The sequence below is a fragment of the Vulpes vulpes genome, chromosome 6 (genome assembly GCF_048418805.1).
Source record: "Vulpes vulpes isolate BD-2025 chromosome 6, VulVul3, whole genome shotgun sequence".
NCBI lineage: Eukaryota > Metazoa > Chordata > Mammalia > Carnivora > Canidae > Vulpes > Vulpes vulpes.
In genome coordinates this window covers 70916948-70933410 of record NC_132785.1, presented here as the reverse complement: position 1 = coordinate 70933410, position 16463 = coordinate 70916948, and the positions used below count along the sequence as shown (strand labels likewise).

The 16463-nt window shown below is 36.2% G+C and overlaps 1 non-coding gene across 1 annotated transcript; it reads left to right on the top strand.

The window, feature by feature from the left end:
* Positions 1–5244: 5244 nt before the first annotated feature.
* On the top strand, positions 5245–5351 carry LOC112926612 (U6 spliceosomal RNA). The gene has a single exon (XR_003236366.1). It is a non-coding gene; the product is annotated as a U6 spliceosomal RNA (small nuclear RNA).
* Positions 5352–16463: the final 11112 nt, after the last annotated feature.

Here is a 16463-nt window from a genome sequence, read left to right as displayed (position 1 = left end):
TGGCCTTGCTCTCTTACCTATACATGATTAAGACATAACTGCTGGGAGTATGCTTTAAGTTCTCCAGTAGATCAGGAAAATGTTAACATTTAAAAACACAAAATACTGCACTTGTAAAACATAAAATTAGGTGCAAAGTTGGGATACTTATGGTATATTTTCAATTTGGTGGAGTTTAACTACTTACAGTCCTCTATTAACTGATGTGTGCATGTGTGTGTACCCTTGGGTATCTCACCAATATGAGAAAGAAGTGATTGATAATCAATAAACTTGTGTCAGGACTATAATTTTTTTTAATATCAAGACTAAGATATATTCCAAATTCAGTTCATCTTTACCAGAGATAGAAATTGCTCTATAAATTTAATTGAATTATTTATATTTTTAATTTCATGGGTTAAAAGAGAAAGTATGTACTGGTTAATGCTGAATTAATCAGACTATTAAATTAACTAGGACACTTCAATTCCATAAGCATTCTAGATAATGGAATTATTTTTTTTAACAACTAAAAGATACTTTACTGCAGAAAAATCCTAACCATCTTTGAGCTTTTATTTTTATTTATTTATATATTTATTTTTTTTGTTGCAAGTTTTTTTCCATTTTTTTAATAATAAATTTATTTTTTATTGGTGTTCAATTTGCTAACATACCGAATAACACCCAGTGCTCATCCTGTCAAGTGCCCACCTCAGTGCCCACCACCCAGTCACCCCCACCCTCTGCCCTCCTACCCTTCCACCATTCCTAGTTCATTTCCCAGAGTTAGGAGTCTTCCATGTTCTGTCTCCCTTTCTGATATTTCCCACTTATTTTTTCTCCTTCCCCCTTTATTCCCTTTCACTATTATTTATATTCCCCAAATGAATGAGACCATATAATGTTTGTCCTTCTCCGACTGACTTATTTCACTCAGCATAATACCCTCCAGTTCCATCCACGTCGAAGCAAATGGTGGGTATTTGTCGTTTCTAATGGCTGAGGAATATTCCATTGTATACATATAGACCACATCTTCTTTATCCATTCATCTTTTGATGGACACCTGCACCCTGATGTTTATAGCAGCAATGTCCATAATAGCCAAACTGTGGAAGGAGCCTCAGTGTTGCAAGTTTTTATTTAAATTCTAGTTAGTTAACATATAGTGTAATATTGGTTTCAGGAGTAGAATTTAGTGATTCACCACCTACATATAACACCCAGTGTTCATAAGTAGACAGCAACATGCAGAAGAATGACACTGAGGCCACTTTCTTACACCATATAAAAAAATAAATTAAAAATGAATGGAAATTTTATTTTTTGAGCCAAATTCATTGTTTCTTAACATACCTGTTTTTAAGAAACAAAGAGGCGTATGAGGGGTTTATGTTTCAGGTACTATCAACAGCCACTAATTCTACCAGATAGTATTTTATTTTATTTTCTGGTAGTAAAATATTTATTTTCTGATAGTATTTTATCAGTATTTTTCCTGTGTGTGAAGACTGTATGTGTATACATAAATACAAGCATCTCCTTGTTTTTGAGAGATAGGCGTATTTAAATAAGGACATACAGAGTTTTCCCTGTAATTGTAAACTGCAATAGCACTGAACTTTTTGTGACTTAAGATGAAGTGCACTTCATTATCCAAGTCACATTATCATCTGGAAAGAGATGGCTGTGTTTAAACTGTGCTTAACTGTATTTAAAATGAAATACAACATATTTACATGTTCTCCCCTAGTTTATTATAAAGTTTACACTTTAACATTTTTAAATAGAAAATGTTTCCCAGAGCTAAGATTTGTATGTGTTCCTTTGACTTAGTTGCAAGAATCAATCAGATCATGTTAAGGTGCACAATAAGGCTCTTTTTGAAGACTGTTATTAAATATACATAAGAATAGACACTTTTTTGTGTTCAGAAATAAAGAGAAAGAAAGTGCTCTATGTTTTTGAAGATTGAAATCCTTCAAAGCTGTTTCGTTTGCAAGAAAACAAAAGGCTATTGTAAACTGAAGCTCTGAAACAGCGACAGCAGCTAAGTAATTAATTGCTCATTCATGAAAGAAAAAGTATAAGTGAGAGGCAAAAGTTAACCCCTCGAAATGAAGTGTGCAGCTAACAAAACAGCTATCAACTTCTCTGTTTTTAAACATGATGGTCTTCTTTGTGCTGCTGGTTGTTCTGTTTTGAGGACTAGTGGCAATGGTTGATGTCACCACACCTATCTTGGAAAAAAAAGACACAAACATGCATCTAAAGACTTAATTTTTTTCTCAGAGGGAGAGCTTGCTGCTTATGGTATCATACTGTGAAATCCAAGCTAAGGAATATTCTATAACTAGTGTCTAACACTTTTAATACAGTATATTAATGATCAGATAATCTAATTAAAATATATATGAATATATATTCACACAAGTATGGTAGAAATGATTATTAAGCTTCCAGGAAGCTATGAACAAATGCTAGAAATTGAAGACTATGTAGGATTTTTTCCAAAACAATTAAATTAAGTGATCAATCCTATTTAGGAAGGTTTTTCAATATATTTCATGCCCCGGGGAATCTTGCTCCAACCAAGAGCTGTGGCTGGTAGCTACTCTGTCTACATTTGCAACAGCTTGAGCTATGCCATGTCACAGGGTTTAGGGAAATTGCTGCCAGCATAAAGCAAATAATTCCCTTCCTTCGGTCTTCAAGAATGGCAGGAAACTATAATTTCTCATTATCAAACCTTCTGCTCTATACCATCCTGCTGTACCTTCGAACTGTGAGCCTTACTCACAATCACCTTTTCGTCTTAAGCACAGGTGTATATGTATTTTGATGTGACAAAATCACACCTAGTTGTCAGCAGTATAACATCTTCCTAAGGTGATAGAAATCTAAAGCAGATTGAAGGGCAGCTAACAAGTTCTCATCATTTTAATATTAAAACCTTGAATTGATTTCACTTACAAAGGTTCACACATTTAAGTTAGTTGGAAAATCAAGTATCCATTTGGGTTTCACCCAAAATATTTGTTCACTTTATCCAAAAAAGCCTAAGGCACAGTTTCCTGAATTTTATCTCTAAAAGTTAATTTAACTGAAGGATCTTTCTTGGATTGCACTGATTTAGTCTCTTGAGCTAATAGCAATAAAACATAGACTAGAGTTTAGGATTTATAATAATAATTAAAATAAAAATAACACCATTCTATTCAAGGGTAAATGAAGTTCCCAATAGATGAATATCTTGTTTTACAATTAATTTCATTTTAAATTCATGTTTAAAATTCTGAAGCTATTTTCCCATGAAAACATTGTAATATATAGTTATTAAGTTTCTTGGTTGACATATGAAATATATTTGAAATGCAGAAGGTAATTATTACTCTAAATAATAAATATATGTATGGGAAAATATATTCAGAATGCTCAAGAATGTCAGGGTAGGTCATTCTCCCCATCCCAGGTAGGGGAAGGAACACTCTCTCTAATCTGTGACCATAGGACTTAGAGTGCTGTGGATTCAAGGAACTAGTGGTGGCTCCTATATGACCAGAGAAGAATTTTTAGCAGGACAGGGGGTTGAATTACCATGGCTGAGGGACTGGAATGGGAGGTAGAGAACAGATGCCCAGGGCAATAGGGATGAAAGGAAGAGGGGTGGGGAATGATAGTTCCCAGGGGCCTGAAGTTCTGACCTCATATTGACTAATTCCCTGTCCACAGCAGGAAGAGGGGGTAAAGTAGCAATGGTTTTCTCCCTCTGATGGGATAAGAACTTGGTGGTGGCAGTAACAGCAGAGGGAAGGCGAATTCCTATTTTAGTCTAGATGGGGTCCTATTTGCATGTGTGGGATAGAATAAGTGTTACGTATTTTTTTCTTTTAATCTTCTGAATTCTGGCTGCAAGTTATCAGTGATACTTAAAGAGAAGTTCTTTTTTTTTTAAGATTTTATTTATTTACTTATTTATTCATGAGAGACACACATAGAGAGAGAGACAGAGAGAGAGAGAGGCAGAGACACAAGTAGAGGGAGAAGCAGGCTCCATGCAGGGAGCCCACGTGGGACTCGATCCCGGGGGGCCTCCAGGATCACGCCCTGGGCTGAAGGCAGAGCTAAACCGCTGAGACGCCTGGCCTGCCCAAGAGAAGTTCTTGTAAAAAAAAAAAAAAAAAAAAAGATCATATGAACATCTATTCATTGAACAAATAGTTAAATAGTTGTTGAAGGCGTGCTTTGTACAAAGCACTAGCTATCTTAAATTCCTTCAGGAAATAGTTGGGTACAAAGCAATGTAGTAGAAATTTTAAATATTAGTATATCTAGTATATCTAATGGTTATGTTTCTTAACTTCAGGAGCTTCCTGTAGTGGGAAAGTTAGTATTCTCTACCTTATCTTATGGGGATTCTTGTAACAGTGAGGGTGAAGATAGAATATGGTAAGCCTTTGGAAGATGGAGAGATCACTTTTAGGTAGAGAAGTTAGAGAAGGAATTATGGAATATCTAAAGACCTGCACTTAGCATGGAATATACCTTATCTTATTCTTAACAATTTTTTCAGCATATATTTTTGCACAGATGAAAGTGGATCTTTTGCTTTGCATATTTATGCTTAAGTGTTTATCTAAGAGAGAGAAAGAGGTAGGTTTTAATTTAAATTTGTTTTTGGAAAAACTCTCTAATTTACCATTAAACAATGACACATGATTGGCACCAAATCAATTCTCTCTCACAAATCCATATTTATTCCTGATATTAAATATATTTAACAAACTACCTTTCCTCAATAAAAATAAACATTTGCAGTTTAAGTTCTGAATGTGATTCTCAAAGAAGAATATTGGTGAGGAAAACTGATTCCACTAATTTTAATACTCAAAAAGGATGTACTACAATTTATTATTATTATTTTAATTATATTTATTATTGCATGAAAGACAATTAGAGAAACATCTGAAAACACAGTTATTTCCAGTATTATGATGAGACTGTCTTTGTAAAAGGAATATTATAGAAACCAACTATTAATGTGGAGATTGGAAAAATTATCTGAATATATGACAGCTTCCAGCAGGAATACTGAGAAAGGAGTAAAGATTAAAACTAGGCCATAGTTCTGGAGGAGCAGGTTACAGAGGGTTGCAAGTCTTGCCTGACACTATCTAAAATGAAGGGAGATGTCACTAATAAATGATACTTAATCCATGGGAAATATTGAGAAAGGAATAGAGAATAAAACCTGAAGTGGTGCTCGCTTCGGCAGCACATATACTAAAATTGGAACAATACAGAGAAGATTAGCATGGCCCCTGCGCAAGGATGACACGCAAATTCGTGAAGCGTTCCAAGGGCAAAAAAAAAAAAAAAAAAAAAAAAAAAAACCTGAAGTGATCAAGAATCATTTGAGAGAAGGACCAGAGAAAATCCTCTCCCTTTCATATTTCTTTATTTTAACTAGATAAAAGACAAACTTTCATGCTGTATTTCATGTTGTTCACTGTGTTGGATAAAATAATATTGTCTTTTTCTCCTTACTAGAAAATTTATTTGTTTCTATCCGGGACTTAAGGCAGAAGAAAAAAATGGGAATAGATTTCCAACTTCTCTCTATTCCCTCTCTACCAAATGAAGCAAGAGGTTATACATATAGCTGAGGAGGCCAAATACCTACTAAATGAACTCAAGGCCAAGACCTCAGTATAAATGGTAGGTATGGAAAAATATTTATCAAGCTAGGTTCCCTCCTTCCTCCCATGCTACTCCCCTTTCCCACAGGGAAAATAAAGATTTTCTTTGGATTGAGTAAGAGAAAGTAGAGGGTTAGACAGAAAACCAGAGAGCTATAGGTCACTGAGAAAGGATCCTGCCCCAAGCTATCTCTTTAGGCAGACTCTCATGGCAGGGGAACAGAGCCCTCTAACATACATGGCAATCTGAACAATGAAGACGTATGTCTTATCTTCTGGGAACTGTCTCAGGAAATGACAAGGCCTGGAATTCCTTGTTCCTCTGATGTGACAGAGCAGCAACAGATTGCTTATGATTACAGGATTATGTCTGGCCTGAAAAGAGTCTGAGGTAATCCACCAAAATTGGTGCTTCCCAGATGAGGAGAGTAACATGCTGGAATTACCACATTTTCCTGTTCCCTGAGAAAGGTATACATAAGTTAGTCAAGGGAGAGTAGGTGAACTTAAAAGGACCTCACAATAGTGACAAAGCAATGCTAGAGTGGAGAGCAGATTGGACTACACAATTCAGGTGTGGTGGTATAGCATGGTGGTTGTCACAATGGAAGGAGATGTTAACTGAGGACTAGATGATATTGTGTAAAGATCTCAGAGGATGCCATGGTGAGCAGATGCTAGTTGATGATTAGAGCTCTTCCCCAGATACATGGATGATATAGAAGCACCTTAGATTGTAAACATTCCTCTAGGGAAAAGAGGAGTAAGGGAAAACTTATCCATAATTGCCTAGGATTACATTTATGTCATAGGAGAGAGCAGTAGTATGCTGGTAAATATTTAACAGCTGACTCTTCTGCAAAAAATGAAACAAAACTAAACCCGAATTTGTAATATTTGATGATTTCCATGGTGTAAATACTCCTACTAGAACCAGTTTCAAATTCCCAACCTGATGTCACTGATTATGAACCTGGGAAGAGATGAAAATAATCTAGCTTTTGAGCTAGTACAAGCCCATTCTATCATTCCACTGGAGGAGTGTATTTGAACATAAAGTGAGGTATTATAGAGCAATTAATAGTTATAATCTTTACACATCCAAATACAGGGCTTGAAAATTTGTATCTGTTTTTAAGTGATTGGATTTAACTCAATTTTGATCATTGCTTTCTTGGTCACTAATTTCATATGATGCTTTTAAAATTCACTAGCATTTAGGTTAAAGGGAAAGCAAGGAGAGATATTCATCCTTGCTTGTTTTCCCTTCCTACTGCTTGATTGTACAATGCAATTATTGCTTCTTTAACCATTCTTACCATCTTTAAAGGAAACTAGAGTTTCTAAATATTTCTGAGGCTAACAATGGGTCACAGTAGGTCTTTGTGGAAAGGAGTAGAGAACAGATAAGATAGAAGTGTTCAGTTAGAAAAAGACAGAACAACATTATTTTTGGGGGGACTGTGGGGCTGCCATATGTTGCCAGTTTATGATATTCTAGCCTCTCAATTCCTAAGGAAAAAGACACCACTTATGTCCCAGGAGTTCCTTTTTGTTGAATAGCTATAGGATTCCTCATACATTTAATAGCATGTTTCAAAAGTTTTTAAGAGCTAAAATGGATTGCAATAACATGTTAGCTCTTTATGATACCCAAGGTATTTAACTAATGGTAGAGTTCCTTAAAGAGCGAGTCTTCCATTCCATGGTGTTGTTTTTCTATTGACCATTGGAAATGGGAAAGCTAGGAAAAGAAGAATCTAAGTTAAATGATGGAAGTGGGTAGTGAATTTTATACTCACACTCTAAGAAAGTAGCATTATTTCCCTATCTTATTTCACAGTATTAATAGGAATAAAAGCATAATATATGATAATAAAAGGATAATAAAAACTGCATATTTATCAGGAAATTAGTTGTGATGATTCATCTATCTTCTCAGTTATAATATTAAAAATACACCCAGGCTTCCTTATAAGATTACTATAAAAGCTGAATGAGTTAAATTTCTCCAGGCAATTTTCAACACTAAGAAAAGAGATGCCTTTTCAAACTAATGACTATTTCATAGATGCAGTAGAGAGATATTCAGCATCTGTAATTCTCTTTGGCCCAAGAGTGAAGAGATAAGTAGTAATCATGCCTTCAAGGTAGAATTCATAATCAAATCCTTAATTAAACTCAATATGGAAAGTCCTTAATAAATATCAAAATCTGACTATCAGATTTTCTGGCAAATATTTTATGCTGTGTTCAGTATCTGCTATCTGAACATGACTGAGGAAAGAATTGAGCCTTTCTTTTTATTTACTGCATATTTGGGACTATCGATGTCATATTTAAATGGAGAAGCATCCTATATTTTAATAACACACCTTCCTATTATCCTGGTTTTGCTTTATACATACTTAACACTTTCCAGAGGAATTTCAATTCATTTTAGTATTTTAAAATTTATATTCATTATGTATTAAGTGAATATGTGTGGCTGATTCTTTCTTCAAGGAGTTTTTAATCAACTCTCTTTTATTTGCTTAGACCAAAACCTCTTATTGTCTTTCTTGACTTCTTTCTTTCATACCCCACATCTTTCAGTAAATTCTATCAGCTCTACCTCCAAAATATATCCAGAATTCTATCAATTCTTTTTTTAAATATATTTTTTAAAGATTTTATTTATTTATTCATGAGAGACAGAGAGAGAGAGAGAGGCAGAGACACAGGCAGAGGAAGAAGCAGGAACCCTGCAGGAAGCCTGATGTGGGACTCAATCCCAGAACTCCAGGATCACGCCCTGGGCCAAAGGCAGGCGCTCAACCACTGAGCCACCCAGGCATCCCAATTCTTCTCTCTCCTATTGTTACTTTGGCACCAAGCCAACCACCCCTATTAATGAATTACTGTCATTATCTCCTACCAGACCTCTTCCCTTTTACGCCTGTCCTACTGCAGTCTACTCTCAGTATGTAGCCAGAGGATCCTGTTCAAACATAAGTCAGATCTTGTCACTCCTCTGCTCAAAACTCTCCAATTGTTCCCCAGCTCATTCAAATGAAAGCCAGATTCTTTATAATGGCTTGTAAGGTTCTTCAGGATCTGAATACCTCCACTTCTCTGCTCAGCATCTTCTACCTGTGTGACCTTATCTTCTGTTTCTGTTCCACCCCACTCCCCACTCCCACCACTTCCTCATATTCTCTCTTCCATCCATACCAACTTCCTGGTGTTTCTGGAACATGCTAGGCATACTTCCAACTTAGACTGTCCCCTGCCTTCTTTCCTAATTATCTTCATGGCTGGATTCCTCACTCATACAGGTCTTTATGTTAAAGTTATATTCTTCATGATACTTTTGCTGGACACCAGTATCTAAATTTCAAACCCCTCCATGACATTGCATATCTTCCTTCTTTGCTTTATATTCTCATTAGCACTTGCTATCATTTTACATATCATATAATTTATATATTTACTTTGCTTACTATGTGTCCCCTAAAATAAATTCCACAAAGGCAGAGATTTTTGTCTGTGTCACTATTATATCATCAGTGCTTAGAACAGTTGAGTAAATATTTCTTAAATGAATGAATGATTTCAGTCATGTGGATTAACCTTTATAAAACAATAAAAAGAATTTAAATAGTGCAAGATTACCTGCTGCACTATTATTGCTCTGAGAACAATGAAAAAAAGCAAAGGACAGGTTTTTTTTTTTTTTATACTAGGAAGGCAGTTTGAATTTCTTAATTAGAACAAAATGTCATCTTCCTGATACCAAGTACACATGCTTCTAGAGAGAAGTAGGGTTTCAGATCCTGCTTGAAACATGGAAGGAATCTATGATAACCATCTTTTTTAGTTTGAGAACACTTAAAATTTGGTGAAATGTTTGGAAATTAGAGCAGACTGACTAGACAGTCAGTATGGCATAATGGTTAAGAGAGGGCTCCAAAGTGAGAATACCTGAGTATGTACTGGGGCTTGGGGTGCGATGTCTATGAGAATTTTGGCAAATTTACTTGTTGCAGTCTCCTCATCTGCAAAATGAGGATAATTATAGCACCTGCTTCAATAGGGCTGTTGTGAACATTAATGAATTAATTAATATAAACCACTTAATGCTTAGACATAGTAGGTGCTTATTAAGTTGGAATTAGTATTTTGATCATTATTATTTTCACTCTTAGGTCTATGAAGTCCAGGGCTGTTAGGCAAATCAAGGGACAGGGTGCCCTGTAGACTGAGAAAGATACTGAATTGAAAATGGATCACTGGCCTCTAAGATAGAAACAGGGGATTGGGGTGGCAGGGGATAGTTTGAGGAACATTTCACAGTGAGAGTTCTGAGGTCAGATTCATGGGATTTTCTTTCTTTCTTTCTTTCTTTCTTTCTTTCTTTCTTTCTTTCTTTCTTTCTTTTTCTTTCTTTCTTTCTTATTAATTTATTTTGGTGGGGGGACAAAGGGAGAGAATCTTCAAAAAGATTCCCTGCTGAGCACAGAGCCCATGGGTGGTGGAGAATCAGCATGGGGCTTGATTCTATCACCCATGTGATCAGGACCTGAGCCCAAACCAAGAGTCAGAAACTTAACTAACCGAGCCACCCAGGTGCTCCTCATAGGATTTTTTGATAGGCATCATAGGCTGTAAGGGAGAGGATGGAGAGGGAGATGCATTCCAAAAGCTTTTCACTTGATTTTTCCTAAATTTCTGATATTCTAGTAAAATGGTGTAGTGAAGGGGGAGCGGTCAGAGTATAGAAGGTCAGTTGACAGGGAAGGAGAAACAGTGTTTTATCTGTGACTAGATAATGTTATTTAGTAGGAAAAGTGCATAAAATATTCCCATTAAAAAGTAGAGAAACTGAGAAACTACAAAGTAATGTGAAATAGAAGATACAGTCAAATATCCAGATGACATGCCAAAATTCTACCAGCCATTTGATGTTTCTGAATATCTTGGTGTCTAGCATTGTGTAGGTAAAATATCCAGCTGCTTGTCTAAATTTCTCATTTTTCATCCAGATGTTTCCATTTCTTATTATACGTGGATATATTTAATAATATTTATAGTTTAATTAGGCACTTATGAAAGCAATTATGAAGTTTGATTGGATATTCATAGTTTTGAAACTATAAAGAATGGCACAAAATGTTTGTACTGCTATAATAAAATTCTATTTTTATTTTGCAAAGATGTACTTGATTTTTCAATAGAAGAAAGAACTTAAAAAATTCAGTGTAATAACAAATTTGACACATCTGTTCTTCCTGTACAGAATCCTAGAACTGTGGGGCTGGAATGCGCTTTTAGGTCACAGCCTGGCTATAACCAAGGACCACCTCTATGAGATGAGAGTTTGGTAAGGGGAAATCTAGGATTCCTATGGAGCTAGCAGCTAGCTTCCTGAAGATTTTGTCAATTAGGTTTTTGTAGTTGCTGCACAGAATCCATCTTCATTCCTTTTCCTCAAGTCATTCCTATAATATTTAAAGTCAACTCTCTTGTCTTTCCTACCTTCTCCTTTCCTCAATGTATCTTTTTTCCTCCCATCATTCTTCACATGATCTGGTATTGAAACACTGCTCTACTTGAATCACAATCTTCTGTATATACATTTATGTATTTCAATTTCCTCTGAAAACTATAATACTGGTAATAAATACAATACATTCCTTGGGGTTTGACCAAAACAGAATAAGGGGTCTATTACTTTTCTTATTTTGAACTCTTTAGATATGCATGCAGTCCACTTATTCACCAATATTTCTGGAGTTACATTTCAATGTTTATTTCTATTATTTGATGTTAATCAAAACAGCTAGATTCTTTACATGTAGACAGGGAAGGAGAAACAGTGTTTTATCTGTGACTGGATAATGTTATTTAGTATGAAGAGTGCATAAAACATTCCCATTAAAAAGTAGAGAAACTGAGAAACTACAAAGTAATGTGAAATAGAAGATACAAATATCCAGATGACATGCCAAAATTCCACCAGCCATTTGATGTTTCTGAATATTTTGGTATCTAGCATTGTGTAGGTAAAATATCCAGCTGCTTGTCTAAATTTCTCATTTTTCATCCAGATGTTTCCATTTCTTATTATACGTGGATATATTTAATAATATGACATGCCATGAGTGGGTCTTATTTTCTCTCCCTCTTCCTAATAGGTGGTTTTGGTTATACACCACCATTGAGAACATGGTATGACTTTTCTCCTTACTAAGTTTTATCTTGTAACCTTCTGTGTATCGTTTAGCCTGTTCTGAAGTTTGAGTGTATGCCTAGTAGGTTACCATTGCTGGGTCAACTGAAATTTCAAAAAGTATGGTTTCTATGTGTTTTTTAAAGCATTTGATTAAAATTTGAATAAAACAAGCTAGACCTTGTAGTAAATCCTTGGAGATGTCTCTCCTAGCTAGTATCAGTGAGGAAGGTCTTGGAGCCATTCTTTGGATGTAATCTTGGGAAGAGATTGTATTTATTCAGTCTGAGGAAACACTTTGGGAGTAAACAGGTTTTGTTGTGGAGTTTACAATTTAAGCACCTTAACGGTTTCATTTATTGCTAAGAATAAACATCTAATTAATTTGTTAAAATGTTTCAACAACAGCAAACAAAGTAGGTAAAGAAAAAAGCAAAAAAAAAGGAAGGAAGAAAGAAAGAAAAAGAAAAAGAAAGAAGAAAGAAAGAAGAAAGAAAGAAAGAAAGAAGAAAGAAAGATTGGTTGTTGCCACAGGCAAGGTGAAGTTGAATTGTGCCCTGCTTAATTGATTAAGGATGGTTCCTGCGGTGAATAATTATGTTCAATAACTGTCAATATAATTGGCAATCAATTATCACTTATAAACCAGCCTATAGCAGACAGACTCAGTTTTACATGTATCTTAATGCAACTGTCCCTTTAGCAAGCACTACTTTCCACTTCTTTCATACTGTCCTTTATTCAATGAATCATATTTGAAATTTCTCACTTTATATCCTGCAAGGTACCTGTCTTCCACTTTCAGAAATTGCCTTAAAGTTTGTTTTTTTTTTCTTTTTTCTAGACTGTCCATTGTGATTAATGGCTGTGGTCAGTCAGAGGTCATCCAGCCTTTGGTAGATTGAATTTCTCATAATTCTTCACTTTCCTATATAGGTATTATACATCCACATCTTTGCTACGACCTTATGGTATTTTCCTCCCCTCTGATGCTGGAACTTTGTTATGTGACTTGTTTTGACCAATGGGGTATTAGCACACATGCCATAAGCAAAGGCTTGAAATGTGCTTATGCAGATAGGCTTGCCCTCTTGTGCATCACCACAAGAGCTTGCCCAGAGAGCTACTGCCCTTTTGGCCTGGATCTCAGAATGAATGCAATGGAACAGAACTGAGCCCAACTGCAGCAAGGACTCATTCCAGTCAGATCCACAGCTCGAAGCAAAGTCACCAGCCAAGCCCAATTCAGATGACCTGCATCCTAGGAGACCTGAGAACCCAGGAGCATGAGAATAAGTTTTGGGTCTGATTTTTTCAAAAAATACAGCAACAGATAACAACATAGCTTTTCATATCAAGTACTATTTCTTTTTTAATGATTTTATTTATTTTTTGTTAGAGAGTGAGAGAGAGAGTGAGAAAGTGGGGAGGAGCAGATGGGAGAGAAGAGCGAGAAGAAGAAAGAATCTGAAGCAGGCTCCACATTTAGCGTGAAGCCCAGTGTAGGCGAGATCCCACCACCCTGAGATCATGACCTGAGTCAGAGGCTTAAGTGGCTGAGACACCAGGTGCCCCTCAAGTACTAGTTCTTAATTTAGGTGGGATATTCACTGTCTACCCTATCACTTAAGTTTTGTAACAGTTCGTCTAGTCAGAGTTTTGCCACCAGAAATCTCACTTCCCTGTAATGCAGCCAAGAGCCAGAAGAGAGAAAAAAAGATCTCCGAGTGGCTGAAGTAGATATAGTGCTAACATTCATACATTTATTCAGAAAATTCTTCAGACACTCACTCAGGTATATTTATTCTAATTTTTACCTTCAATATAAAATCTTTGCTAATATGGTGTCCTAATCATGACAGTGTGTAAAAAGCAATGAAAAAGTGAGACAAAGGCTGTTTTATCAGTCACAGGAAAGGAAACACAGAAACAGCTTATGGCTTAATGGCAAGTGGGGAAACATGACAAGTATAGTAGTCTGGGATTTTCAGTGTGGAGCCAGAAACCCAACCTACTTCCATAGGCCCTGAGAACATCACTGCTTTCCAGCCTGGCTCCTAAACTGAGGTTCATAAAGATGAATACTTTCAGGGCATAAGTAGCATGCTAGGGGGTAGAGGAAACATGGGACTCACGTGCAACAGCTTTCTGGAACTTTTTTTTTTTAAGATTTATTTATTTATTTTAGAGAGAGATACAGAGTGCAGCAAGGAAGGGCAGACAGAGAGAGAGAAACTCCAAGTAGATTCCGTGCAGAGTCTGGAGCCCGACAGGGCTCAATTTCAAGACTGAGATCACGACTTGAGCTGAAACCAAGAGTCAATAACCTAACTGACTGTGCTGCTATCCAGGTGCCCCTGAAACATTTTTTTAACTTTATGGTAAATTAAAATAGTAGGTCCAGACTTTTGAATTTTATGAACTAGTAAAATAAAAGGGGAGGGGCTCAAGGTTTTTAGTTTTTAGTTTTTGTTTTTTGGGATTTTTTTGGTTCTTGGTCTGTTAAAGCTATTAATCAACATCATTTCATAAAGGAAGGGTATTTTAATATTAACTAAATAGAAGGGACACAAACCTTCCAAAAGGAGGTCATTGACAAAATGAACATTGTGTCAAATCTATGAACCAGTGTTAAGGAACCACTAATTTAAATAACTAACTTCATTCTTAAACAAATATATATTATGATATGCAAAATTTAGATAGTAATTTAAGTTAAAAATGGGACATTTCATGGCTATAATCTTGGTGACAGATGTTTACTCTCTTCTGGTAGAAATTTTGTAGAAAAATTTGAGAGATGCTGCCTTGTTAGTGTTAAATCAAGTCCATGTTAGCCTTTTTAAGAAAACAGAAAAGCATATTGTACATTTGAGGATGTAGAACAAATTTCCATCAATGGTTAAAACATAGCAGATGATGATGCTTTAAATTTAGGAGTAGGGGCACCTGGGTGGCTTAGTGGTTGAGTGTCTGCCTTTGGCTCAGTCATGATCCTGGGGTCCAGGGATTGAGACCCACATCAGGTTCCCTGCAGAGAGACTGCTTCTCCCTCTGCCTATGTCAAAAATTACTCCTATGTTTATTTTTTTTAAGATTTTATTTATTTGTTCATGAGAGACACAGAAAGAGGCAATTTTTGTTTACCTGGAAATGAAACTATGGAGTCTCATTTGTTACTCATGTATTCTACATAGCTGAGTCATTATTGTATATCAGTCAAGCAAATCTCACCTCTTTTAGGAAACTTCCAGTGAGATATAGCACTGAGTTAATTAACAGTGATTCTTAGAGCCATAGCGATGTAAATTTGTGTTCAGGGCTGACTTCTACGTGGAAAGAAGAGGATATAGCCTGCAGAGAGGTTGCTGAGGGCCCTCAAGACTTCCCTACTGGCCTGAGAAGTAGGCCTTGAGAGAGGGTATGATTTTAGGGAGTTGATAGAAGCAGAGAAGTCATCTAAGGAGCCTACCATGTTGGAGGGGTGGTGATGAATAGCAGTAATCCACCAACTATGGTGAAAAATACTTTTGGATAGTTGGGACTAATGTCAGGAGACCAAGAGCATTAGAATTAGAATTAAAGTAAGAGGAAATTAAAGATTTTGAGTGATGTGATGATGAGAAAGTTTGATCTGAAGATGGAAATAGCAAGAGGACACCAGTTAAATGTGGAGTGAATCACTTTTTTAAACAGATGGATTCTGTATTAATTCAGGCAATATAAGAGTACTCTGAAGATGTGGGATAAAGGCTAGATAAGCTCCCCTGAATGTATGTGTGTGGGAGAAGAAGGGGGATATTTGAAAGTGGGTAATTGTCCTAATGATGATGGGACATTTTGGTGACCAAAGCCAACTTATAATTTGACTTCTGGAATCTTGGGAGATGCATTAGGTTCACAGGGTTAAGGGTCCTGAACTAGCCTTAGGTTCTCAAGAAAGCAATCCTCCTCAGGAAATAAGAGGAGGGATAATGCAAGGCCTATTATCTCTTAAAAGATACAGAATCAGGGGTACCTGGGTGGTTCAGCAGTTGAGTATCTGCCGTTGTCTCAGGTCGTGATCCCAGAGTCCTGAGATCAAGTCTCACATCAGGCTCCCTGTGGGGAGCCTGCTTCTCCCTCTACCTATGTCTTTGCCTCTCTCTGCATGGGTCTCTCATGAATTAATAAATAAAATATTTTTTAAAAGGTACAGAATCAGTCTGTGGTGGTAAAAATAATGGTTATTAAAGACAGTCTTGCATCTTTTATACCTGTTGCAAAATTCTGCAACTCCATGATCATTGTGGATAGCAGAAATACACTTCTATTTACTTTATATGTGATTTAATTCAATCAAATGCAAATATGAACCCTGTAACATGGATATCGTTAGTTTCATTAGCACAAGAGGAGATGGACGCTCAGTAATGGTCACATGGTGATAAAGGTGAAGCCATGCTAGTCATCTTACTTATATATGTCTTTCTCTGGTGTTCTCTTTCTCTCATGATGTGGCAAGGGGAATGAACATTTGAGAAGGTCCAGACTGATGGAGAGAGGGAACCTTATACATAAAGAAAAAC